The 27,962-nt window shown below is 42.6% G+C and overlaps 1 protein-coding gene across 3 annotated transcripts in view; it reads right to left on the bottom strand.

Annotated features, from left to right (window-relative positions):
* The window catches only part of KIF23 (kinesin family member 23), a 141,953-nt gene extending 115,384 nt beyond the window's left edge, over positions 1-26,569 (bottom strand). For 2 of the 3 annotated variants that reach the window (XM_043989238.1, XM_043989236.1), the window contains exons 1-2: positions 26,498-26,569; positions 25,728-25,960 (exon numbers count right to left, since the gene is read on the bottom strand). The gene's annotated coding sequence lies outside the window, so the exon portion shown is untranslated. Of the gene's footprint in view, positions 1-23,788; positions 23,867-25,727; positions 25,961-26,497 lie in introns of those variants that run through there. The other variant, XM_043989237.1, reaches the window with a different exon arrangement.
* Positions 26,570-27,962: the final 1,393 nt, after the last annotated feature.

The raw sequence follows: 27,962 nt of genomic DNA, 5'->3' as shown, positions 1-27,962 counted from the left end.
TAGAAACTTAAGAGAAATAAATGCCTTTGGAGAAGTGAGCAAGGTTCTCACTTATCATTAATAATCATATCTTACAAAATTGAGGCCTAAATAAATGACTTGCTCAAGGTCACCCAGAGAGTAAAAGAAGGGCAGGGCCTAGAAAGTTTGGTCTTCTGACTCACAGGGCCTATCCTTTCTCCTAGACTCCACATCTAGAAACATCCTGTTCTAACCTGGCCTTGGTTGACTTTTGAGAATGCCTTTGGAGGCAGGGTGCCAAGTTTATATTAAACCAAACTAGGCCAAGGCAGAGTGGAAGGAGGGATCAGTGGTAGAGCCATTAAAATGTAAGCCCCTTAGAAGCAAAGACCAGTTTTTGTTTGCTTGTTCTGTCCTGATACCCTCAGTACCTAGCACAGTGCCTACTAAGTACTTAAATGCTTATTATTGAAGAGAGGAAAATTAGCCAAACATTTAGCTTTTGTTTCATAAAAAATTCCTTTATTCTTTTTTTCTAATTTAATATTTTAGGCAAATTAAATCAATGGCAGGGGGTATAAGAACTAGGAAGAGGGAAGGGAGGAAAGCTGCCAGGTAAAGCAATGGTCAAAATTAATGGCTATCAATAAAATTCCCGCATAAAAACATCAGCTTTTTTTCAGTGAAAACAAAGTTAAAGTCAACAAGAGTAATGCTAACATATTGAATTCCCCCCCCTCCAACTACTTAGGGTGTGACTGAAGGGGAGCATCACTGTCATGCCTGGGATTTTTTTGGGGGGGAGGGGGAAGATTTGCAGCCTACCCTTTCTCACCTTCCACACATGGTAAAGCCCCAGCAGTTATGGCAGTGATATACCATAATGCCAATCTGGTATCTTCCACCAGCCCTACCCTAATATAAACAATGCTAGAGCCCATTCTATTCCCTCTGGGCTCCCTGGAAGTCAGTGCTATGGTGCTGCTCAGTCATGGGCTTCCATGATGACCGCTTGATGAACCCAGTCTCAGGCCTGAAGAAGGTTCAGGTTGGACTAAGGATACTATAAGGCCAAGGACCCTCTCCTACCTGAAGCTTAAGTTAGGCAGGGAGATCATTCCATGCCCTTCTTGCATCTCTGATTCTATGCACTTAACTCATAGGCTCAAAGGTTTGGGAGAGGCACCCGCATTCATTATGTTTTCCCTTTTTGTTTTGGAAGGCAGAATGGAACTTTGGAAATGGTGTTAGGTTTGGAATCAGAGGACCTGGATTCAAATCCTAATTCTGTTATTTACTACATGTGTGATCTTGGATAAGTCAGAATTGGACAGAGAATTTAAGAATTCTCTGGACCACCCTTTCCTCAACTGTAAAAGGAAAGAGTTGAAATACATGATCGAAAGGCTTTTTTCATCTCTAAATTTCACCCCTTCATTCCTCCATGGACTTTGTTCTTTCTCTACTATGCCTCAGCAGCCTTTTTACCCTGGAAGATCGCACTGTACCTCCAGCCTCTTCCTCCGATTGGTCAGTTCCTTCCAAAACCTCTATTTTAAGGAAAGTGCCTATGCCAGCCTTACTCATTCCTTCATTCATCTTTAGGCTTCATTCTTGGGTTCCCTTGTCCAGACTTCTTTCCCCACTATGCCCTATCTTCCTTCCCCTCCCCCTTTTAACAACCCCCTTTTGGGGCAGCTAGGTGGCACAGTGGATAAAGCACCGGCCCTGGATTGAGGAGGACCTGAGTTCAAATCTGGCTTCAGACACTTGACATTTACTAGCTGTGTGACCCTGGGCAAGTCATTTAACCCCAATTGCCTCACCCCCCCCAAATTACACCCTCTTGCACACAAATACAATTAGAATAAAATGATTTTTTTTAAAAAGAAAAAACCTCCCTTTTATGTCTTGCTTTTCCAAATATGTAAGCTACTTGAAGGCAGAGACTTATTCTTTTTATTGTTATCTGTATTCCCAGCACAGTGCCTGGCACATGGAAGCATTTTATCAAATGTTGTTGTGAATCGATGTGTCTATGATCCTCAGGCAGTGAATTTGTCACTATTGTTATTTTATAATGCTTAATATTTCTTTGTGTTGTTGTAAACTAATATATTTTACATTTTATTTGAATAGAACATGGACTAAGAAAATTATTCACATAGATTACTTGACGAAAAGTGTGTATGTGGGCATGTGCTATAATTTTTTTTAATGTAGAAAAATGGGAAGGCCACCATATAATGTTTAGAAACCACAGGCCTACTTACAGTGTGCAAGGAGGACCCTGTACTAGGGACTGGAGGAGACACAAAGATGAATCTGTCTCTTGCCATCCTGCAGCCTGGGGTGCAGTTGGGGTAGGCAAGGTAAACATTGAAAGTTAAATAAGGATAGAAGAGCTACCCCAAGGCAACAGGAGAGTAATTGTCTAGACAAGGACAAGTGTATTTATCCCCTTGTAACTTTTAGGCCAACACCCTTCAGTGCTATGAGATTTTAAGGGTCCCAAACAGGGCTCCCAGAATGCTTTTTGGTTTCTCAAGAATTCCATAGTAAAATATAGATACCTCTGGGAAAGGTCATGCCTCCATTAACAGCTAAACCTTAGAAGCTTTAGCTTAACAGCTCAATCACAGAATGTGAGAACTAGAGAAGCCCACTAAAGATCAGAGATTTGATTCAATGCAATTTACCAAGCCTTTATTAGTTGCCTCCAATGCTGGAAATGCAAAGTCAAAATTCAAAGCCAGCCCTGGTCCTCAAGAGGCTTATAACTTCCTGGGATGGCAGGATTAAGGCTCTGCTATTTGTATACCTTGAGCAAATCACTCCTTAATCTAACTGGACCTCAGTTTGCATATCTATAAAATTAGTCATTTGGTCTAAATGACCTTTGAGGTCCCTTCTACTTCTAAATCAGAGATTATGAAACAGGTTTTATATGATATAATATCACTGGATCTCAGTTTCCTCATCTATAAAATAAAAGAGAGGAGGAGATGACTTCTTGAGGCATCTAGGTGGTTCAGTGGATACAACACCAGGCCTGGAGTCAAGAAGAACTGAGTTCAAATCCAACCTCAGATGTTTACTAGCTGTGTGAGTCACTTAACCTCTGTTTGCCTTAATCCACTGAAGAAGAAGAAATGGCAAACCTCTCCAGTATCTTTGCCAAGAAAACCCCACAAACAGCAGTCCCTTCCATCTCTAGATGCTATGAATCGACCTTTCCATGATGCCAGAACTCGCTATGTGGCAGAAGTGGGAGCAGAACCAAGGTCTTCCTATCTAATGTTCTTCCTATCATAAGACCCACTCCAGCCCTCTGAATTCTGCAGCTAACACGTCAGCAAGGATTCAGTGATAATAAAAAATGGGACATGGGGACCCTGAATATCTGGGCAAGGAGGCTTCGAGAGTCAGGAAGAAGGCTACAAAAGACACGCTTCATCCACTGACCTGGTCTATCCTTATTTAGACATTTCAGAAGCATAACCTTTATCTCCCCTCACACCAGTCACCTGCAAGAGCTGGTAGAGGAGCTGGTAAGTAGTAAAGAGAATAGATCAGTAAGGGAGGCAGGTGGCATAATGGGAAGAGCCAAGTTGGACTTGAAATCCCAGCTCTGCTTTTCCTAGGCTATAAAGCCTTTACCTTCACTGGGCCTCAGTTTCCTCCTATGTCAAAAACAAGAAGGTTGGATTAGAATAGGAATTCTTTTTTTGTTTGCCTCATGGACCTCTTTGATGGGCTGGTCTGTAGGCTTATGGATCCCCCTTCTTAGAATTGTGTTTTTAAAAAATTCATAATTGAAGAAACAATCCATTTCAGTTAAAGATTAGTGAAAATAAAAATGTCAATTTTTTCCCATCCAAATTTCCAGGCCCCCCTCCTGGAATTTATACATAGAGGAGCCCCTATATTAAGGTTCCTTCCAGTTCTAAAAAGTATGATTTCTTTCCAGTTCTAACTTTCCTGGAGCAAAGTGAATTCAACTCTGCCACAGTTGCTCTCCAATGGGCAAAGGGAAAGGTGATTTAGGGGTTTGATTGCCATTGACTTGCCCCCTAGGGTACAAGAGTATGGGGGAAGATTGGGGCATGGTAGTGTGTATGTATGTATAGATACAGGTATGTATATATGCATGCATATATGTATATGTGTATATATGTATGTGTATATATATAGAGAGAGAGAGAGAGAATATATATTCCATATATAGAATATAGTATATATTCTACACACACACACACATATGGCATACTATGCCCTAATCTCACATGCCCACTTCTTTTCGGGAATACCTTTACTTTTGGATGATATAGAGACAAGACCACCAGATTTGATATCCAAGAACTGAGGTCCTAATCCTGACTCTACTATTAACTGCCTATGAAACCTCTGGCAAGTCACTTAAACCTCAGATTCCTCCTCCTTAAAAGCCAGCAGTAGGCCTAGGCTATCTCTAAGATAAGGTCCTTTCTAGTTCTAAAACCCCAAAGTTACCTCACCTCCATCTTTCTAGGCCCAACTCAAGTCCCATTTCTTCTGTAAGGCCTTCTCCTTTATTCAGGGAGGTAAAGTTTATATTTCTCCCAGCCATACCTCCGTGTGTCAAATAATAAAAACTTTTACTTAAATTTTGCTTGGAACACATGTGTAATTTCTTTCTTTTGTTTTGTTTTGTTTTTTGTTTTTAGTGAGGCAATTGGGGTTAAGTGACTTGCCCAGGGTCACACAGCTAGTAAATGTTAAGTGTCTGAGACCAGATTTGAACTCAGGTCCTCCTGACTCCAGGGCCCGTGCTCTATCCACTGTGCCACCTAGCTTCCCCTGAGTAATTTCTTGATAGAGGGCTATTTTCAGATCTAGTTTCCCAGTAGCAAGACTAAGGCTTAAAGAGATGCACCAAGGTCAGGGATCTCTTTCTACTCTGCACTTCCTAAGTCCTTGTCTATATAACTTGGGTGGTACAAAGGGGGCTTTGCCCCAGGGTGCTGGTATGGGAGTGGTCCTACCACTACCACCCACCAGATGACTGCCCTCACTCCTTTCTATGTCCATAGAAAGGACATTTGTTTCAGGGTTTCTCTTCCCTAGGACATGCTTGCCCTTCATTTCACCCCCTCCTCCTGGTTATCATCAGCTGCGCTACAAGAACAAAAGACCTGCTTCTCTCCCAGCCCAGTTCTACCAAGGAAGACTGTCCTTTGTGCCTCAGTGGTACACTGTCAGACCTGGGAAGAGAGCAATATTCCCAGACTCACCCACATCCATGAGGACTCTCTCCTGGACCTTTTGTTTCCTTCCCATAGAACCTTATGGCCTGAGTTCTGAGCTCTTTTTCAGATCAAAGGATCATAGATTAATGCTGTTAGGGACCATAGAGGACATCATCTCCAACACCCCACACCCCTCTCCACAAGAGGAGACTGTAGTGGCAGTCTGGTGGGACTAGTTGCAGTTGGGGATACTCTGACCCTAAGGAGGACACTCTTTCCATGGAGAAATATGGTTGATCAACTTACTGGTGTCAGAGATTACTCTTTCCTTGGAAGAGCAAAGTAGTTAATTAACCAGGTAGTGGTTAGTCAAATAGATAACAAAGAAGAAATGTCTTGGACACCCAGAAAGCTGGGCATCTTGAAATTTATAGCATGAGATTAGTTGGGAGCCAGTTGTGTTTGCTATGTGATTAGGATCAGATAATGACAATAATCTCAAGTTAGTAATGTGGCATATTTACTATTTCATATATTATACTCCCCAAATAGCTAGCATCCTAACTGTTACTTTTCAGCCCTAAGTGTCTCCCAAACACCCTCTTTTCTCCTCTATAAAATGATCACCTTCTCCTTTGTTCAGGGAGGTAAAGTTTATATTTCTCCCGGCCATACCTCCATGTGTCAAATAATAAAAACTTTTACTTAAATTTTGCTTGGAACACATGTGTAATTTCTTTCTTTTGTTTTGTTTTGTTTTTTTTTTTTAGTGAGGCAATTGGGGTTAAGTGACTTGCCCAGGGTCACACAGCTAGTAAATGTTAAGTGTCTGAGGCCAGATTTGAACTCAGGTACTCCTGACTCCAGGGCCCGTGCTCTATCCACTGTGCCACCTAGCTGCCCCTGAGTAATTTCTTGATAGAGGGCTATTTTCAGATCTAGTTTCCCAGTAGCAAGACTAAGGCTTAAAGAGATGCACCACAGTCACATGACTGCTGACCCTGAAGTCACCGAGGAGGGGTTTGGGGTTCCTACCTCCAAGTCCAGCACTATGTCAACTCGCTGCTCAGCCCCACCTTCCAACACTACCATTCAGCTGTGTCTATACCATGCACCAGAATTCCAAGAAATTGTTCTGATCTCCTCCCTACAACCAGATGACAAACTCCTTGAGGGTAGCAACTGTTTAATTTACTTTTCTTCTCTTACAATGCTCATAAAGGATCCTGAAAAAATAGTGATTAATTAATCCCAGAATTGGGGGGGTAGAGGCATGGGGGAAGGGAGAGAAGATTGGCCATCAATAGGCAAGGTATTGTGAACTGAAATGACCTACTAGAACTGCCCTCAGATACAGGAACTTGGGTTCGAGCTGTTGTGTCATCCATTTAACTTTTCAGTGCCCTAGGGCAGTGGTGTTCAAACAGGATCTCTGTAGGCCATATATTGACTGAATGTTATTTTTATTGTTGTTTCATCTATGTTGTACTTGCTGCAAGTCTGACAGCTCTGTCCTGGGCAACTCTCTGTGTCTATAAACTGAAATAAGTAAATAAAATAATTGGATAAACAATAAAATAAATGAATGAATAAAAGTGCTGACATACTTTGATAGAGTCTCCTCAACTAGGAATTTCCTATACTGTTACAACCACAGATCCAATCCCTCTCCCCTACAGTCGGGATTCTTAACCTGGGGGTCCAGAAACTTATCTTTTAAAAATATTTGATAGCTATATTTAAATACAATTGGCTTCTTTTGTAATCATATGTATTCTATTTTATGCATTTGAAAACGTTATTCTGAGAAGGGGTCCATAGACTTCAGACACCTTGAAGGTTAAGAACCTACTTTGTGTCATGGTCCATGGAAACTCTCCATTAAGGCCCAAAGTTACAGTCATTCTCTGAAACACGAAACAGAGAAGCAAGATTTTGTTTGTTACCCTTGCAAAAAGCCCTTTCCCTGTCCTGGAAAAATGCTATGTCCTTAGCATGTCTATGTCTCTCACAAACGGGCATTTCTCCCCTTACTTTTCCTTCCAAGGTCAGAAGCAGATCTCTGTGGATGAAGTTAATAAACAGCTAACTCCAGAGGAATAAACAAATGGAAGCAGCCCTGAGTCTGTGCAAACATCCAGCCCACCCCCTAACACTCCCCTCTGGAAATAATGTGGCCCAGCAGGGTGATCTGGCTTCTGGCAGGGACCGGCTCCCCCTTGGCCCCTCCCACTCTGAACTGAGTGTGTGTGGGGGGGGAATCCTGCTAGTGTAGTAGCCTTCTAAAGTGGCTGCTTCATCATTTGGTCTAAACCTGGGGCACGGGTGCTGTATTGGTCATCCCAGAGACCTCTGAAGGTAATCTAAGGTCCATGGGGCAGGGTGAAGGATAAGGCCTTGATGCAGGGGTCCTCAGGGAGAACAGTTAGCCCCTGCTATCTGCTGGAACTTCACAGATGCTTTCACGGCTTCCTTTCCCTTCAGCCCCAACTCCATGCCTGAAGGAATGATTATTCTTTCCCATGTTATAGTTCATCTCCAGCATAAAGGAGGTGCATATTATACTTAAGTTTTTTTGTAATCCTTAGGCAGTGCAGATTTTATTACCATGAGAGTCAGTTTATAAGTGAGGTAACTGAGACTCAGAGAACCCTGTCCACGGTCACATGGTTAATTAATTTTGAAGACAATATTTTAAATGGGAAAGCTGGAAAGTCCCTCAAAACAAGAATTAGGACTCTCACTTTTGTCATTGCATCCACAGGGCTTAATACAGTGCCTGGCACACAGTAAGCTCTTCATGATTTCTTGCTGATTGATGAATTGAGTTTTTCATTTACCAGATAAGGAAACTGAGACGCAGAAGTGAAATAATCTTGCCCAAATCACACAGAAGTGTCAGAGCTGCGATTCAAATGCAGATGCAAGGCTCCTTCAGTCATACCCTTCTAGCTCTGTTCTGGTCATTCTAATAGGCTACTAGATCACTGATTAACTACATTCTCACGACTATACTGGATGACCAGAATAATGCCCTGGACACTACCTCTTTCCCTTATGGTAGCAACATCCCAATGCCCAAAACAAGTTACCAGGGACAGCTTCTAGGAATTACAGGGTTCCATTATTTATGAAATACTGAGTCACGGCATGTGGCAATAGGTACTTTTCCATTAACTAAAGAACGACAATAATAATGAATGCAAGATGGGAATAGGAATTTTGGAAATTTTATCTCAGATCAGCATCTCCCAATCTGAAGGAAGAAGGGTGCTGTTCCCTTAACCCCCAGGAATTTGGAGGAAGGAAAGGTTAAGGGCAAGACTAATCCAATACACCAAAAAGGTGAGCAGTGGGGTGTGATTTATGGGTTACCCGGAAGGCCCTGATGCTGCAGGGTCTGAAATTTCCACCCGTACAGAATAATTCCTTTAAGTATAAGCATAGCCCCTGCTCAAATGCAAATCTCCCCAAGGAGAGGGAATGAGGGGTGGCTTATCAGACAGTCCCCTTAGACTTGGACCGAGAGGACCTGGAACACTTACACTTACTGTGTAACTTTGACTGTGTGGCTGTATGAATAACCATTTTAGCTCTTAGCCTCAGCTTTCTCATTTGTAGAACAGGGATACATGGTACTTGCCTACCTCCCCCAAAGACATGTTGTAAAGGAAGCATCATGTTAAGCATCATGCTGTACATAATTCGAGCTAAGGCTGCTATTGTCTCTGAGTTGCCTGTGTGACCTGGACCTCAGTTCCTGAATTATAAAATGGGGGGACTGGGCCAGATAACCCCTAAAATCCCTTCTAGCTCCTACAATTCCATGACTCACTTTCATCCCTCCCAGGCTACCCTGCTGACTTGTCTCCACAGGACTTTATCAAAGCCATAGAAACCTCTTCACTCTGGAAGCTTCCTTCACCTCTGGACTGCTTCTGAAAATGGAAGTACTCTCTGCCTCAGAGGTCTCACCTTCTGATTGGCCAATTCCTCCCCAAACCCTCCAATTTAAGGAAGAGACACAGGCTAAAGAAGTCTTCATCCCTTGCCAGGCTGTCCTTCTGACTCATCTCCACAAGGACTTTCTCTACAATGCCCTGGACTGGGTACCTTTATGTGTTGTTTTAAGCTCCTTGAGGACAGGGAACTATATTTCTATCTATTTCTATTAGTATTCCCAGCACTTAGCATGATAAGTGCTTAATAAATGCCTACTGTTTGAACTCTGAATTACTTTCCTTCTCTATAAAATGAGGGACTTGGACTTGCTGGTCCCTAACATTTCTTCCTATGAGAAACCATGACCTTATGGTCCACATAAAGGGCACAGGAAGCAGGGAACTTTATGAGAAATGAACCTTTAATTCCAAAGGGAAAGGGTGTAAAAGATAGCCCACTGCACCCATCAGGCACCCTACTTCTCCCCACACTTGTAGAAGGCTTTGGGGAGTGACTTTCTTCCATGTTAGAGTAAGAGAGCCCCTTGCACGTCTGTGTCACTTTTCATTCCCAAAGTGCTTTCATATCACATTTAGTTTTATCCTCAAACCACCTTTTTTGAGGAATAGACAAGGATAGAAATGGCTGAAACTGAGATCCCAGGGGTCAGAACTAGGAGCAGGGGGGCAGCTAGGTGGCACAGTGGATAAAGCACTGGCCTTGGATTCAGGAGTACCTGAGTTCAAATCCGGCCTCAGACACTTAACACTTACTAGCTGTGTGACCCTGGGCAAGTCACTTAACACTCACTGCCCCACCCCCCCACCCCCAAATAAATAAATAAATAACTAGGAGCAGGGTCAAAGTTGCAAAGACATAGAGTCAGGCTGGGTATAAGAGAAAATCTCCTAACAAACTCAAGTTTGTCTAAAAGTGAAATGGGCTCCCTGCAGGGAGTGGACCCCACCTCTGGAGGTCTTCATACAAAAGATAGATGTTGGGGGGCAGCTAGGTGGTACAGTGGATAAAGCACAGGCCCTGGATTCAGGAGGACCTGAGTTCAAATCCAGCCTCAGACACTTGACACTTACTAGCTGTGTGACCCTGGGCAAGTCACTTAACCCTCATTGCCCCACCCCAAAAAAGATAGATGTTAGGAAGTGGACTCTTATACTCTTATACTCTTATACAGATAGAGGCTGGATGAATGGCCTCTGAGGTCCGTCCGGATTCAGAAATTCTGCAGTTCTCTGGGGGCTCCATCAGATGATTTGCTTGAGATCATCCAGCGGGTTGAATTTAAAGCTAAGCTTAGACTGGCACCAGAGAAGTCAAGGGCATCAGGGAAGCTAGTCCTCACTTACCCACACTTTGTAAACCTCTGAGGGCCAGAAAAATGTAATCTATTAGTATTTTAAGATTTACCAAATTCCTTTCTGCAGTCTTGTGAGGTAGGTGCTGTAATAATTATTACCCCCATCTTTCAGAAGAAAAATAAATGAGACTCAAACAGGTTACATCATTTGCCTATCAACACAGTTGTGGCAGAGTTCAGGACACCTGATTTCTTTAAGGTTACTGGGCACATATGAAACCCTTCTATTTATTCTCTGGGCAGACAGGTATGCCGTATGCTCTTGGCTTGTTGGTTTTGTTTTGTTTTATTTTTTTATTTTAAAATCTGCAGCTAAGATAGGGCTGATTCCAAATGAAAGGAAACCGGGCCATGGACTTTTCTTGGAGGCTAAGAAGAACCTGTAGAGCAAGTTTTACTTGAGTGACAATATTCCCTAGAGGGAGGGGAGCAGGCTATCCCTGATGGAAAATGCTGAGATGGCTGTTGCTATGGGGTTTCCTGCCCAGGTTGTGGGAGAGAAAAAGACAGTCAGGATATCTGAACAGAGAATAAATCCTAGCAACAGCCCTGGTAGCCTCGGATACCAACTATGTGGGTGTTAGGGGGTAGATGGTCTTCAGATTTCTAGGGTCCCTTCCACCTTTATAACTTTAGGATTGATTTTGGGGAACACACTAGATAAACAAGAAGTACAAGCAAAGGAACACAGTAGTCTAGAAGAAAAGAAACACAATAACCCAGTGTTGGAAGAACCTACAAACACAATTGTTGTTGTAGTTCAGTCATTTCAGTCATGCCCAACTCTTTGTGGCCCCATTTGGGGTTTTCTTAGTAGAGATACTGGAGTGGTTTGCCATTTCCTTCTCCAGCTCATTTGACAGATGAGGAAACTGAGGCTAACAGGGGTAACTAACTGTCCCAGAATCATATAGTTTAGTTAAGTGTCTGAAGCCAGATTTGAACTCAGGAAGATGAGTCTTCCTGACTCCAGGCCTGGCACTCTCTCCATTGTGCCACCTAACTGCCCTGGGAAAGGACTGACTATTCAACAAAAACTTCTGGGAAAACTAGAAAGCAGTTTGGTGGAAAACAGCATACAGTACCAGGAAAACATACACAATAAATCCAACAATGTAAATGGAAAGAATAACAACAGCAAAAATTAAAACTGACTGTTGTAAAGTTATAATGACCAAACTTGGCTATAATAATAATAATAACAATAATAGCTAATATTTATATAGTATTTACTATATACCAGACACTGGGCTAAGTGCTTTATAGTTATTATCTCATTTGATCCTCACAACCCTGGAAGGTAGGTACTATTATCATCCCCATTTTACAGATGAGGAAAACTGAGACAGGGGTCAGGTGATTTGCTCAGGGTCACATAGCTAGTAAATGTCTGAGGTCACATTTGAACTCAGGGCTTCTTGCCTCCAGGGCTCACACTCTATCTACAATGCCACTTACTTGCCCGGAAGGTGAAATATGAGAAGGCACCTCCCTCACTTGTTTGTAGAAGTGGGGGACTATGAGGGTATAAAACAAATACATACATCGGTATTAGTATGATATAATAACACTATATACAGTATGATATGTTAATTAGTTTTGCTCACTGATTTTTCCCCTTTGTTTTTATTCTTTGTCGTAAAGAATGGCTCCCTGGGAGGGTGGTATATCAAAAAATTAAGGTAATATAAAAATAAATAATTTTTTTTTTTGGTCAGGGCAATGAGGGTTAAGTGATTTGCCCAGGGTCACACAGCTAGTAAGTCTCAAGTGTCTGAGGTGGAATTTGAACTCAGGTCCTTCTGAATCCAGAGCCAGTGTTTTATCCACTGAGCCACCTAGCTGCCCCAATAAATAAAATATTTTAAAATTATTAATATGGTGAATAGAAGCTTGGGAAATTTTACATGAACTAATACATAATGAAATAATCAGGGAACCCAGAAAAACCAGGAAAATAATATACATAATGAGTACCCCCCAAAAAGGCAAGAACACCACTAACACCAAAACTCAATTGCTATGAAATTATGAATCAATTTGACCCCAAAGAAGAGACATGAGAATATACCTCCCAAACTCCTTTGAACAGGTAGGAAGCTATGGCTATGGAATACTTCATATAATATCAAACTGGGTTTTACTACAGGTTTATTTTTCTCTTTTGTTATTTTTTTTAATAAGAGATGCATCTATGGTGGGGGAAAAGGATATATTGAGAAATTAAGGTGATCTAAAAACAAACAAAAAAATAAGAAAAATTTAAAGGGCTGAATAAGATAATCCCATGATTATCTGGAAAGAACTTAAAGATCATCTTATCTTAATTTCTTATTTTACAGGGCAAGGGAACTGAGGTCCTCAGAGGTCATGTGACTTGCTTGCTGCCAAGCTCACACAGGGGGAATATAGCAATCTTGATTTGTCTTGGATCCAAGTCTCAAGTTCTTCCCAGTGTACAATGCTATACCCTATCTCAAAGGTCTCTTTTAGCTTTTGAAATCAATAAACTTAGCCTAATAACCTGCATTTTCCTCAAGTCCCTCAAACCCCTTACTTTTTGAAAATTACAGTAAAGTAGTGACTTTACTGAGAAAAACCAAGGCCATCTTTGGCCAGCTCCCTCATCTCTCTTATTCCATACATTTCCCATCCTTTTTTACAACCTTACTCATCCTCTCCTGTTCTGGCCCGGTGTCACAGGAAGGGGTGGTCTTTCTTGCCAATGCAAACCACTTCTACCCTCAATGCCATGGCCTCCTATTTCCTCCAAGAGGTCACCTTATCAATCCCTCCCTCTTTGTCTCTTACCTTTAAGTCTCTGCCTATTTATTGGCTTCTTTCCCTTGGCTATAAACATGCCCACATCTCCATCCTTAAAAACAAAAACAACAACACTCTGCTCCTCCTCCCAACTTCTCTTGACTCTACTGTCCTCTCAGGCAATCTTCCTATGTGTTTCTACCTTTTCCTGTCAAACTTCTCAAAGTTATCTACTTTGGCTACCTCCACTTCCCCAATCTACTCACTGCTCACCTTTTTGCAATTTGGCTTCTGGTCCCACCCATTCTGCTGAAACTATTTTCTCGAATGTTACCAATTATCTATGATTCTGTGATCTAACTGCTAAATTTAATTATCTTTTTTATTTCTTTTTCTTTTTCTTGTTATTCAGTCCTTTTTCAGTCATGTTTGACTCTTTGTAACCCCATTTGGGGTTTCCTTGACAAAAATACTGGAGTGGCTTGTCATTTCCTTCTCCAGTTCATTTTACAGATGAGGAAACTGAGGCAAACAGGGTGAAGTGATTTGCCCAGGGTCACATAACTAGTAAATGTCTGAGGCCACATTTGAACTCGGGGGGGGATGAATCTTCCTGAACTCCAGACCTGGTGCTCTGTGCACTATGGCACTACCTAGCTATCCTTTTTCCTTTGACCTCTGCGATTTTTGACACCTACGTCTTTTGACTTCTATGACATTATTTTCTGGTCCTGTTTCCTGTTTGACCCCTCTTTCTCTTTCTCCATCTCCTATCCTTAATGTCCCTAATCCCTAATCCTTAATGTCCCCAAAACTTTATCCTGGGCTCTGTTCACTGACTTCTCTTGGTAGATTTCCTGTGTTCCCTTGAGTTCAATGATCATTTCTAATGTAGATCTGGGGTCCACAAACTACGGCCCAGAGTCAAATCTACCCTGTTTTGTGTCTTTGTAAGAATTATTTTATAGGGGCAGCTAGGTGGCTCAGTAGAAAGAGCACCAGCCCTGATATCAGGAGGACCCGAGTTCAAATATGGCCTCAGACACTTAACACTTACTAGCTGTGTGACCCTGGGCAAGTCACTTAACCCCAATTGCCTCACCAAAAAGAGAGAGAGAGAGAGAGAGAGAGAGAGAGAGAGAGAGAGAGAGAGAGAGAATTATTTTATAATTTTTAAATACAATAAAACATTTTTAATGTAAGAACCATTCTCATCTTTAGGACCTGTGTATTTAGCCTGCGACCAAAGCTTGGTCATAGTTTGCCAACCTTCTGACCCACATGATCCCCAAATCACATATCCAGTCCTATTTTATTTTCTTAATTGCATTCTTGCATCATCAACTGCTAGCTGAATACCTTCACTTAGATGTCCTCTCTGCTCCCAAACTGACCTAATCATTCCTTGCCCCTCTTCCTACTGAATACACCACTATCTCCTCCATCACCCAGGTTTAGAACATCAACCTCAACTCTTCACTGTCCCTAGGTTCAATTAGTTGTCAAATCCTATTCATTCTACCTCCACAAGATCTCTCACATTTGCCCCCTTCCTTCTGCTCACATGGCCAATACTCTGCTTTAGGCCTTCATCACCTTTCTCTGGATAATTGTAAAAACCACAACAACCAACAAAAACCCCTTCTCTTGCCCTTTCCAAGTTATCCTCCACACAGCTGCCAAAATAGTCTTTTTAAAGTACATTCCTGACTATGCCACTCCCTTATTCATTGACTTCAGTGCTTCCCTAGTAAATCTAACATAAAATACCTACTGCTCAGGCCAGCATTTAGGGCTTGCCAGACTATGACTTTGATTTTCCTTTCCAGTTTATTTCATATTATTATTCCCCTTCATATATGTGATATGGTCCATTGGGTCACTAACTGTCCCATAAACTCCACAGTCTATCATACACTTCTGTGTATTTTCCCAGACAGTCTCTCATCACTGCAACATACTCACTCATTTTTGTCTTACAGAATCTGTGTCTTCCTGCCAAGCTCAGCTCAGGTCCTACCTCTAAGAAGCCTTTCCTAATACTCGACATTTCACATCCCTGTCTTCCCCCATCCATGGTTAATTTTTTTCTCTCTCTCTGCTTATCTTGTATTAACTTATCGGTGTACAGGCAAGCTTTTTACGGTCAGAGATTGGCTCATTTTTGTTATTGTATCCCAATGTTGAATACAAAAGGTAGTACATAACTCAAAGCTCCAGATCTGACACTTAGTAGCTGTTTGACCTTGGTCAAGTGATTTAATTTCTCAACTTCAATTTTTTCACCGGCAAAATGGGTGAGGTTTCAGGGAATAACATATAGAAATCACTTTGTGGTGGTGAAATGCTACATAAATGTAGCCGTATGACTTACCTGCAAAAAAGACCCTACATTTCTCATTCTCCATCCCAATTCTTGCAGAAGTGGGAGACACCAGAGACACCTGTGAGATTAAGCACCAGGGTGGAGCTAAGTGGCAAAACAGCTTAGAAATAGGTTACAGATATCAAAGGCAACCAATCATCTCAATTACCCAAGATGGTAGGGGGCAGTGGTATCATTGAGGAGTGGACCCCAACCTATGGGCCAAGGACCCCTGAGAGACTTTGGCATTATTGCAAGGGATCTATAAGCGCGCGCGCACACACACACACACACACACACACACACACACACACGCGCGCGCACGCATTGCCATTTTAATTTTTATTCAGCTAGACCTTCCAAAGACTAAATAAGTATCTCTCACGCATATAATTTTTTAAATGTATTTAGATCCTATTATAAAGAATAAAATACAAATTCATTAATAGGTACTGTTGAGTTCCTAGTAGCTTTGTGTTGCTGTGTATTTTACTCAGTCAAGCTCTGGCAGGTTTAACCAAGCTGGAGAGGTTTCAAGTATGAGCCTGATGACAGATTGTGTTTGTCATCCAAGGAAGGACCAGTCAAGTGAGTTTCAGAGAGGCTTATCATCAGTAATATCCATAAAGGATAATGAATTGTGTGGGTTCCTTTGATAACCTGCTATATTACTGAAATTACTTTTTCAATTTCTTTTTTCATTGTATCACTGGAATTCTCTAAGTAAGTAAGCTATCATGTTTTCTACAAATAGCATAATCTGCTTCCTTTCAGCATAGGCTTATTCCCTCAATCTCTCTTTTTTGTCATTGTTATAAGTAACACTGCTAGAACTATATTAAATCAGTGTAGTACAAACAGACATCCTTGCTTTTTCCTTGATCTTACTGGAAAGACTTCTAATGTTTCTCTGATAAAAATTAAAATAATATGCTTAGTTTGGGATGCTATTTATGATATTGAGGGAAAGTACATTTATTCTTATGTGTTTTACTAGTTTTAAAGGTAATTTTTTTTTATCCACAGCATCTCTATGATCTTCTATAAAGTCATAGGTCATTGAAGTATTTGATCAATCAATGTATACTTCTGGTACAACTACTATCTTACTGGTTTCTCCTCACATCGTAAGAATATTGGGAACCACTGTTAGAGGATTATGTTAGAGGATTATTAGCCCACAACTACTATTGAATTTCATTTTAGTCAATAAGCTTCATTTGTTCCATTGAATCTTTGAATTGGGGGGGGTGGCAGGCAATGAGGGTTAAGTGACTTGCCTAGGGTCACACAGGTAGTAAGTGTCAAGTGTCTGAGGCTGAATTTGAACTCAGGTCCTCCTGAATCCAGGGCCAGTGCTTTATCCACTGCATCACCTAGCTGCCCCTTGGATCTTTGAATTTTGTTTTGTTTTGTTTTGTTTTTTGTTTTTTTAGTGAGGCAATTGGGGTTAAGTGACTTGCCCAGGGTCACTCAGCTAGTAAGTGTTAAGTGTCTGAGGCCAGATTTGAACTCAGGTACTCCTGACTCCAGGGCCGGTGCTCTATCCACTGTGCCACCTAGCTGCCCCTAGGATCTTTGAATTTTTAAAAAGTGTTTATTGATAGCTTTTGTTTATACATCATCTATGTTCCCTAATATAGCACTGTCTTCCCCCACAGAACATCTTAACAAAAGAACCAATACAGTGGGGAAAAAATTGACTTCATATGCAATGTCCTACTTCCACAGTCTCACACTTGGCTTTTTATACAAATCTGTTTGAGGGTCTTCTCATCTATGGAGGTAGGAAACTACACTGGAGAAACAGAATCCACAACCCTAGAGAATTATCCAGTCTTTTCCACCTAGCCTTCCCACCTGACCTACCCTTCCCCACCCCCCAGTAATCAAGAGCTAGTTAAATTCAGTCCAAATGCACCTGTTGTAGCAAGGAGGAATGCAACAAGAAGTCTAGCTGAAGTGTGGGTGAGGAATAAAGGGGGAAAGGAAGGAATAAATGTTAATACTGACTCACATTTAGATGGCAAAGCACTTTCCTCACAACCACCCTGTCACATAGGTAATACAAATGTTATTACCAATATTTTACTCATGAGAAAAATGAGGCTTAGCAGGTGAAATGGCCTGTGCAGGGCCATAAAACTGGAACTTAAACCTAGGTCTCTTTATTTCAGAGCCCAGTATATTTCAGAAGACCATTTGAAGTCTTGTACCCACCATCTAGCCTCCTCCTGTGACTTCAAGCTAGGTAAGCAGCCACGCCAGGTGCTGGAGTCACCAGACCAGGCCAACAGCCACTAGAGCACCATCTTCCATGCCCTAATGTCTCTAGATCTCCAGGGTGCCACACCCCAGGGGTGCAAACCCTTATCTGGTTTAACCACATTGGTACTATGGAAACATTTTCCCCCATCTGTTCTCACTCACTTATTCCAAAATCCAAGGGTCAACTCTTACCATACTGAAGATAAGCAAGGATTATATAACCATTGCTTATTCCTTTGAAACCCATGGATGCTCACTTAAAGCTCAGTAAAGGAAAAAAGCATCAAAATCATCCTCTTCTTCAAGGTGTTTACATTCTACTGGGGTTAGGAGAAGGGATAACAAGATCTACCCGAAGAAGAAAATACAAGGGGATGCCCACAAGGAGAGAACACCAACAACCCTGTAATGGGGAGAAAGGAGCAGGGAATGGTATACAATAAGGAATCAGCCATCATTCTTCAATAAATATTTGGTTAGTTTTCCCAAGGTCCCATTCTGCCCAAGCTACTCTTGGTCTCTTCAGTCCCAGAAAAATGGGGATCTTATCAATTCATGCCCACTCAGATGTTGGGACCTTATGTTAGTGGCATCCTTTCAAGGAAAGTAGGGGGAAATGTAAAAGAAATTCCCAGGGCACCCACTACATACTTAGTCTAAAAGGAATTTCAGATAGAATTTCAAACAGACAGGCCAATATGGGGAAGTAGGGAAACCAGGGATAGGCCTGCAGGGAAACCATAGAGGCAGCTGTTCTGTCAGGTTGGATTTATTGTAGATGTTACCTATGAGCAGGGACTAATTTTTCTGTTTGTATCCCCAGTGCTTAGCATGGTGCTTTGTACATGGTAAGAGCTTAATAAATGCTTCATTCAATTCATCCATAATGAAACTAGTACATGGAGTAGACAGGGTGCAGGGCCTGGAGTCAGGAAGACTTGAGTTCAAATTTGCCCTCAGGCACTTACTAGCAGTAAGTAGTGACCCTGGTGAAGTCACTTAACCTTTGTTTGCTTCACTTTCCTCAACTGGAAAATGGAAATAACAGCATCTACCTCACAGGGTTGTTGTGAGGATCAAATGAGATAATATTTCTAAATCTCTTAGCACAGTGCCTGGTACATAGTGGATACTATATAAATGCTTATTCCCTTCCCCTTCACTAAAAATAAATACCACAAATACACAAAATGGATACAGGCTAGTTGGGAAGGCAATGGGTTCTCAGCTATGAGAACCAGGGAATGCTTCATGTAGGTGACCCTTGAGCTGAGCTTTATCGAAAATAAGATCCCAGGGGGCAGCTAGGTGGAGAAGTGGATAAAGCACCAGCCCTGGATGAAGGGGGACCTGAGTTCAAATCTGACCTCAGACACTTGACACTTACTAACTGTGTGACCCTGGGCAAGTCATTTAACCCTCATTGCCCCACCCACAAAAAAAAAGAAAGAAAGCAAAAAGAAAACAAGATCCTAAGAGGCTGCAGTAAAAAGGGAGTACATTCCAGGCATGGGGAATGGCAAATACAAAGGCCTGAAGATGAAAAATGGAGGACTGTGTGTGTAGGTTATGTGGCTGGATCACTGAGTGCATGAAAGGGAGCAATTACCCAAAGATATAGAGTAAAAGAGGGGTGTAGGGTTTTTCAGGTTTAATTGACATTGGATATGATGTACTTTACTTAAGGGTGATATAATGGAAAGATATTGAACATGAAGGTCTGAATCTTGGCTCTACCACTTAATGATCCATTGTGGGGAAGTCACTCATCTTCTCTGAATCAGTTTCTTCAGCTGTAATATGGGAATAATAATACTTGTTTGCTTCACAGGTTAGATGTGAGGAAAATGCTTTCTAAAGAAAAGCACTCCATAGGCGTTAATAGTTATTTCTAAAGGTAGCTTCTTGAATTGACCAACCACAGCCAATCAAGAGAGAGGTGGTCCCTTCTCAGGCTGACACCTTCGATGGCTTCCAGCACTTGTCAGAAGAGACCTCACTCTGCACTTCAAAGACCCCTCTATCATCTCTCTCTGCCACTCTCTGATGGTCCAGTCTAGTAAACCTGCCAACAGAGCTTCCCCTTGCATTTCTCAGGGGTCACTTGTAAACCTAGATGGAAGAATCCCTTTCAAGAATTTCTTCACTGCCATCTCTTCTGAGGGTGAAGGGCATAGAATATAAACTCTAGCTTCTCCATCAGTGTTTGTAGGTAGGTAATCACCTATTGGAGGTACAGGTAGACCCGTCAGGAAACCACACAGGGCAACTGGCCAGTTGTTCTGGATTTACTGTAGATGGTACAGGATACAATTGCAACAACTAGTCCAGCAATTTTTCTTCCCTTGGGGATAATAATTCGGGCCATCAACAAGGATTATGAATCAGGAAATGTGTTTAGCACAGTGCTAGGTGCTGTGTATGGAAGACAAGGAAATAGGCAAAACATGGCTCTTGGGTATAATAGAAAGGGTCCTAGATTTGGAGTGAAAGGATGTAGGTTCAAAGTCTGGTATTGCTATTCATGATTTTTGTTACTTTGGACAGGACACCTCACTTCTCTTGACCTCGGTTTATTCATCTGAAAAAATGAGCATAATGAATTGCAGATTGACTTGTAAAGTTCATTACAGCTCTAAGTCTATGCTGCTCTTTCACTACTTCCTAGGACATTAATAAATTAGATTGTCATTGGGGTAGTAATCATGATTTCAGACAAAGCAAAAGCAAAAATAGACCTAATTAAATAGATAATCTGGAAAGTAAATTATGCTAAAAGGTAGCATAGACTGAAATAATATAAAAATGTTACAATAAGTTTCTCTGATAAAGACCTAATTTCTCAAATATATACTGAGTTTAGAACTCCATCAAGTTTATAAGGATACAAGTCATTCCCCAATTGATAAAAGGTCAAGGATATGAACAGTTTTCAGACAAAGTAATCAAAGCTATCTATCTTCATAGGAAAAAATGCTCTAGATCACCATTGACTAAAGAAATGCAAATTAAAACAACCCTGAGGTACCACTTCACACCTATTAGAAATGATAAATGCTGGAGTAGATGAGGGGAAAATAGGTTCACTGATGAATGGTGGATTATTGAACTGACCCAACCATTCTGGATAACAATTTGAAACTATGTTTAAAAGGGCTACAAAACTGTGCATACCCTTTGACCCAGCAATACCCCTACTAGCTCTGTGTACCCCAAAGAGATCAATGAAATAGGGAAAGGATTTATATGCACAAAAATATTTATGGCAGCTCTTTTTATGTGGTGGCAAAGAACTGGAAATCAAGGGGATGTTAATTAATTGGGGAATGGCTGAACAAGTTGTGGTACAACTGTGATGAACTACTGTTGGGCTATAAGAAATGATGAGGGAGGTAGTTTCAGAAAAACATTACCAGAACTATATGAACTGATACAAAGTGAAGTGAGAAGAACTGGGAGAGCATTGTGCACAATGTAACAGCAATGTTGCAATGATAATCAACTGTGAAAGACTTGGCTACTCTAATTAACACAACGATCCAAGACAATTCTAAAGAGCTCATGATGAAAAAATGCTCAGGATGTTCAGGTTTTACTTTTATAGGAAGACCATTTCCCCTCCACAGCTAAGCTAAGATGTTCCCATGAAGCAGAACGACCCACTGGTCTTAGAGTCAAAAGGCTGTAATTTAGTCAGGTTCTGATACTTACTAGCTATTTAGCCTCTTGGAGCCTCAGTTTCCTATTTTGTAAAATGAGGACAATAATATTTGCACTGCCTACCTTCAGAGTTTATAAGAACGGCACTTTCTAAATTTTGAAGCAGTGTGGAGAGAGGAACCAGCCCTGGAGTCAGAAAGATCTGGGTTCAAGTGTCGTCTCTTGACATATACTGGCTCTGTGATTCTAGGCAAGTCACTCGATCTCTGAGGGCTCCCAACAATTTTCTAAGACTGGAAGTTGCAGAAAAGTTGCTGATCTTTTTCAGTAGAGGGGATTTCCTTACTTGGAGTTCCCTATCATGAAATCATAGCTCCAGACCATTATTTTTAAAATGTCAGTCAGTAAGCATTTATTATGCAACTGTTACTGTGCTAAGTGCTGGAGAGACAAAGAAAACAGAAAGACAATTCCAACTCCCAAGGAGTCCCCAGTCTAATCATATAACCATGTACAAACAAGCCATGGAGAGCATAAATAGGAAATAATCAACAGAGGGAAGGCACTAGAATGAAGGGGGATCCTAAAGGGCTTCCTGGAGGGCTTCCTGGTGGGATCTTTACTCTGACTTTAAGGAAGCCAGGAAAACCAGCAGGGAAGCAAATAGAAAGGAATCTTGCAACAAGAACCAAGTGACTCTGGAAAACCTGCATCTGAAACTCAAGAATCACCATGAAAAGCTCAAACTCCTTTTTCCTTCTCCTTTCTGTGGTTTAGAGGCTATTTCTTTGATCAAGTGTTCCCAGTCCCTCCCCAATTTAATCTGAAGTATAGAGGACAGAGAACAATCTCAAAACCAGAAAGACCTAGTTTAAGTCCAGACTGGCACCTACTGGCTGTGATGCCCCTCCGAGTCACCTCTCCTCTCAGTACTCTAGGAATGCTGTAAGACTGTGTAAGTTATGGAGTAGCTGCCATTACAATGGCAGAAGTTTCCTTCCCTAGAGTGGTGAAATCAGAGGCACAGTCTCTATCTCTATCCCCCTACCCAGTCTGGATAAGAAAGTTCTTCATTCCATTCAATACAACTTGGTTACTTACTGGTTGAATGACCTTGAGCAAGAAACTTGACTTTTCTGGACCCCAATTTCTTTATCTGCAAAATGGAATCATAATATTTGCACTACCCACCTGACAAAGCTGCTGTTCTGATCAAGTGAGATAATATATATATGCACAAATAGCTATAGTCAGCTATTATCGATGGGGTCTTATCTGATCCCTTTTCTCAAAGAAATCACAAACCCGTAGGTAACCCCAGGAAACTCCAATTTGTCTCTGAACCCAAACTTTAAGGAGCACTAGTTCCCCTTGGGACCAAGATTCTCTCGTCTCCAGTGTTTAGAGGCTCCCCAGCCAGATCCCTAGGGGAATCTTTATCAGTTTTGCACAATCAGACTCTTATTGGATATTTGAACTGAGGCAAATGACAAACACAAGAACATTGCCTAAGAAATAGCATCTGTCTTTGTCACCTCTCAGAGATACAAGGCTAGGGGCAATGGGGGCGGCGGCGGCAGGGTGGGGGTGGGGGGTGTGGATAGAGATAAATAAAACTAATTCAAAGAAACTCTGCGACTCTTCTCTCTGTACTCTAACTCCTCCTTCAAGAATGGGGGCTCTGAACTGGCTGAGAGCCCCACTCCACTGTAGCGTTTAGAGGGCTCCGCGCGTAGGGACAGGGCGAAGGGTGTGTAGGGCAGTGTAGAAGTGGGGTCCGGACAGAACTTAGCTGGGATAGGTTGTTTCTTGGAAAGTCTGTGCAGCGAGAACCCACAGGTTCCGAGAGCCCGTGCAGCCAGAACGAGGCGCAAGGGGAGTTCAGGATTCAGTAGAGGCAGCTGAGGTGCGTGGAGAGGGCGAGGGGGCACAGGTGGTGAGCCTCTAGAAGTTAGGGAGGGGGGCGGCGTGGCCAGGCTAGAGGGCGCATGTGGCGGGGAGCGCCGGGCCAGTTTAGACTGCTTGAGTAGGAAGGGACATTAGAGATCGTGTATGTACTCTGACGCTTTATGACAGAAGAGGAAACCAAGGCCCAGAGAGCTAGATATATGGTGGGGAAAGAGCCAGGGAGGACGCGGAGCCGGGCGCAAGAAGTAAGGAGACCCGTAGCCCAGCGCAGATAGGGGCCAGGAGGAGAGGAGGGCGTCCCGGCTGCTGCTCCCTTACCTGGGCTCCGCGGGGCCTTGAGTGGGAGGCAGAGCGATGGGCCGGAGGCTGGGGCTGCTAAGGCGTCCACGCTCCTCCCCGGGTCCCCGACGGCGACGGCCACAGCCTGGCCTCCCCTCTCCTGGACAGACTGCGCGGCACCTGGCCCAGCCCGGTTGGGCTGCTCAAGCCGGGTCCGTCTCCGCCCCCGCCGGCCGAGGGAGGAGCTGAGCCGGGGCGGGCCGGCCAGGGAAGCGGGAAGGTCCAGCTCGCCCTTTTTTCCCGAGGCCGCACCAGGACTGGGAGTGGGGCAGGCAGAGGGGGGTTGGCATTGACCTTGCAGGTCCTGGCAAGGCCGTTCGCAAAGGTGATTGTCTTTTTCCCTCCGCAGTTGGCCGGATTTGCATCCAAGTCCCGGGTCCCACCTGCTGAGTCTCTCCTGGCCTGCGGGGAGTAGGGACCTACATCTACGCTCTGCTTAATTCTCCTCCGAGTCTTAAAGACGCTCCCACCCCTGCCCTCACCCCCACCCACGGATGGAGAGAAAAAGGCATGCTCAGATTGAGATGTGGTCCAGTGGAAAGTGTCCTGACCCTAGAATGAGGGGTCCTGGGTTGAAATTCCTCCAACACTACCAGCATTAAGTTAGACGAGTCTCTTATCTTAACTTTGTTATTCAAGCCGTTTTTCAATTGTGTCCGACTCTTCGTGACCCCTTTTGAGGTTTTTTTTTGGCAAAAAAAAACCCCAACCCCCCAAAACAAACAAACAAAAAAACCTTGAGTGGTTTTTTAAAAAGTAATAGTTTAAAAAGTTTTTTGTTTTGTTTTGTCTTTAAAAGAGCATCGAATGATGTGGTCTCGGAGGTTTCAGCTTTAAATTGAGGACCCTAGAGGAGGGGTAGGGTGGCAAAGGGAGCCTGAACTTTGAACCACAGGATAGGCTCGTGGGGTGGGTGCCTATTGCTCCAAATACAGGCCATATCCCAAATCTTAAAACCAGGAACGAATATATACATTTTTTGTTGTTGTTCAACTGTGTCTACTCCTGACCCCGTGGACCAAACAGTCCGGAGGGTTTCCTTGGCAAAGATACTGGAGTGGGTTTATGATTTCCATCTCCAGCTCGTTTTACAGATGAGGAAACTGAGGCAAACAGGGTTAAGTGACTTTCCCATGGTCAGGAAGCTAATAAGTGGCTGAGGTCAGATATGAACTCTGTTCTTCCTAACTCTGGAAGATGCACTTTATCCACCTCTGGATTAATGACCTCATATAAGTATTCCTTCCAACATATCCCTGCCATCCTGAGTGAGTTTTCTCCAAGTCTACCCATAAATCCTCTCCATAGAGATAATCTTCCCAATGTGATGAGAGGTCAGGGCTTCCTAACTGGGAGTCCCCAAGGTTTTTTGTTTTCTTTTTAATTCTCCTTAAAATGTGTTGGTAACTGTATTTTTAATTTAATTGGTTCCCTTTGTAATCCCACACGTTTTATTTAAAAACATTATTCTAAGATGTCCCTAGGCTAAAGCCTAGTGAACTAGACTGTTAAAGGGGTCCATGAACCCCCAAATTGTGGTTAAGAACTCCTGTTCTAGGGGGCAGCTAGGTGGCGCAGTGGATAGAGCACCGGCCCTGGACTCAGGAGTACCTGAGTTCAAATCCGGCCTCAGACACTTAACACTTACTAGCTGTGTGGCCCTGGGCAAGTCACTTAACCCCAACTGCCTCACTAAAAAAAAAAAAAAAAAAAAAAAGAACTCCTGTTCTAGATCTTCCAATATTCTGTAAGTCCCTATGCAGTTCTATTGTTTATCACAAGGCCACCTCCCACTTTCGAGTCCCCTCCTCCTTTTATAGAAGCCAGGTTGAGGAAATTAACAGGGTGAGAAAGGGGAGAGCCCAAATAGAATACAGGAAAACACCAATGCCTTGCCTGTGGGGCTTGGTAAGATTACCTTCTTATCTTCTGTTCTCCAGCAGGAAAACTGAAGTCTTAGCTTCAAGAAAGTTGTAAATAAACCAGATCTGGGGGTTGAATATGCCCCAGAAGTATGCCATGTACCACACTGTCGTTAAAAAAAAAAAAAGACAAGGCACTGTGTGTCTTCTTTCATCTTATTCAGCTATACCAGGGGTTATGGAGTCCAGAAGAGAAGAGAAGATCAGCACTCACTCTGGTCCACTGGCTCTGTGGAGAGAAGGACATGGAGTTTTTGAAAGTGAAGTGAAGTCTCTCTCTCCTTTTTAGGACCCATCCAGTAGAACTGGCCTTTCTACCCTCAGGTCCTGGTGTTCAAAAGGCTAGAAGTTTTCCCCATTTTTCTTTCTGGAGAATTTCCAGGATTCTGGAAAGGAAAACTTGCAAGTTTTCTCAAAGGAAGCAATGTCCAGAGAATCAGAGGTCACCCTGGGGTAACCCTCTTGGCTACCTAACCCCCAAAGCAGAAAGATTTGAGATCCTTCCCATACAGGGGGTCTCCTTCCCAGGAGATAAAGGTGGACTGACTTCATCCCTTTTCCCTCCCCCTCACTAATGAAATTAGTGAAAACAAGTTCATAAAGAATAGAAGTCAAGGAAGCGACCACCAGAAGGTAGCTTCTAGAAAATAATTTTTCTCCCATTATCCTAACCTTGCCCTCTTAATTACTGATTGGAAAACCTATACTGGTTTTCTCAATCTCACTTTTCCTCCCAGTTGGTTCTTTGAAGACCCTCTTTACCCACCTCTTTGCCTTGGTATCTATGGTGGCAGCTTCAGTGCCCAGAAAAGTCAGAAAACCTGGCTTTTAGTCTTGGTTCTTCTCTTAACCTTGGGTGTGTACCTCTTCTGAGCCTCAGCTTCCTTATCTGTAAGGTAGGGGACCAGATAAGCTCTCGACTTCAAGCCTACTTCTAGGGTAACATGCAGATCAAATGACACTTAGGAATGGTAAGGTCCTACATTTAGGGACCTTAGAATCCAATCCCCCTCATTTTACAGATGAAAAAGCATGAGGCCAAGAAAAATGTGACTTGCCCAGGGTACTAAGAACAGAGTTGAAGTTGCTTCCTGTATGACCACAGAGCAGGTCACTCTTTATCTAGGCCTCAGTTTTATTATTTGTAAAACAAGAAAGGTAGAAAGATGTCATCTAACGCTTCTTTCATCTCTAAAAAACCCTTGATCCTTGAATATTATCTATTGGAGTTTTATTTGCTAGTATTGTCTTATGCTTTTGCATATTCTTTAGATTTGTTCAGATCAATGCGGCCTCTTAGATCTTAAAGGGCTGGGGACAGTGGGGTGAATTGCTTCCTAAAGAATCCAGTTTGGGGGGCAGCTAGGTGGTGCAGTGGATAAAGCATAGACCCTGGATTCAGGAGGACCTGAGTTCAAATACGGCCTCAGACACTTGACACTTACTACCTGTGTGACCCTGGGCAAGTCACTTAACCCTCATTGCCCTGCCAAAAAAAGAAAAAAAAAAGAATGCAGTTTGGATAGTTGCTTTGGAAATTGGAAGAGCTGAGTTCTAATCTCAGCTCTGTCACTAAATCGATGGGAAACATGTCACTTCCCTTCTGTTATACTCAAGCTTCTTTTAGCAGAATGAGGATGAAAATGAATACCTGCCCTGCCCATCTCACTGGGGTGTACTGAAGCTCAGATAAGATAATAGCTTTGAAAGCCCTTTGAAAGAGAAAATGCAAATGTTACCATGATATATTTTGATGATGATTGTGATGAATGCCTTTAAAAGACATAACGTTCCCACAGAATGTTCACCAAGAGATAAACGCAAACACAATTCCATCCTCCCCACCCTGTTCAAGCTGCTTAGGACAGACTGCTTAGGAATCTAACCCCCACGCCCCCCACCCCGCAAAAAATCTCAACTCCATTTCATGATGGCCAAGATAAACAGGGACTCTTGGTGCCCCACCTGGAAACATGAACACTCTCCAGCTCCCATCTACAAGCTTGTTTTTATGCTCATGGTAAAAATGCAAAGATTCCATTCATTCATTCATTTATATTTGGACACGTGATTTTTTTTTTTTTTACTTAGAGAATCTGTCTGGAGGAAACTGTTATTACTAAAGCAGATGGAGTACCTGTTTGGCAACTCACAGAGGGTTGGCTGGGGCACTGAGACTTAAATGTGTTGCCCAGTGTCACTCCCTGGTCTTCTCCCCGCAGCTTGATCTT

Source organism: Dromiciops gliroides, chromosome 2 (genome assembly GCF_019393635.1).
Source record: "Dromiciops gliroides isolate mDroGli1 chromosome 2, mDroGli1.pri, whole genome shotgun sequence".
In the NCBI taxonomy this organism is placed as follows: Eukaryota; Metazoa; Chordata; class Mammalia; order Microbiotheria; family Microbiotheriidae; genus Dromiciops; species Dromiciops gliroides.
The sequence above is the reverse complement of the archived record's forward strand: the minus strand, read 5'-3'. Positions and strand labels throughout refer to the sequence as shown.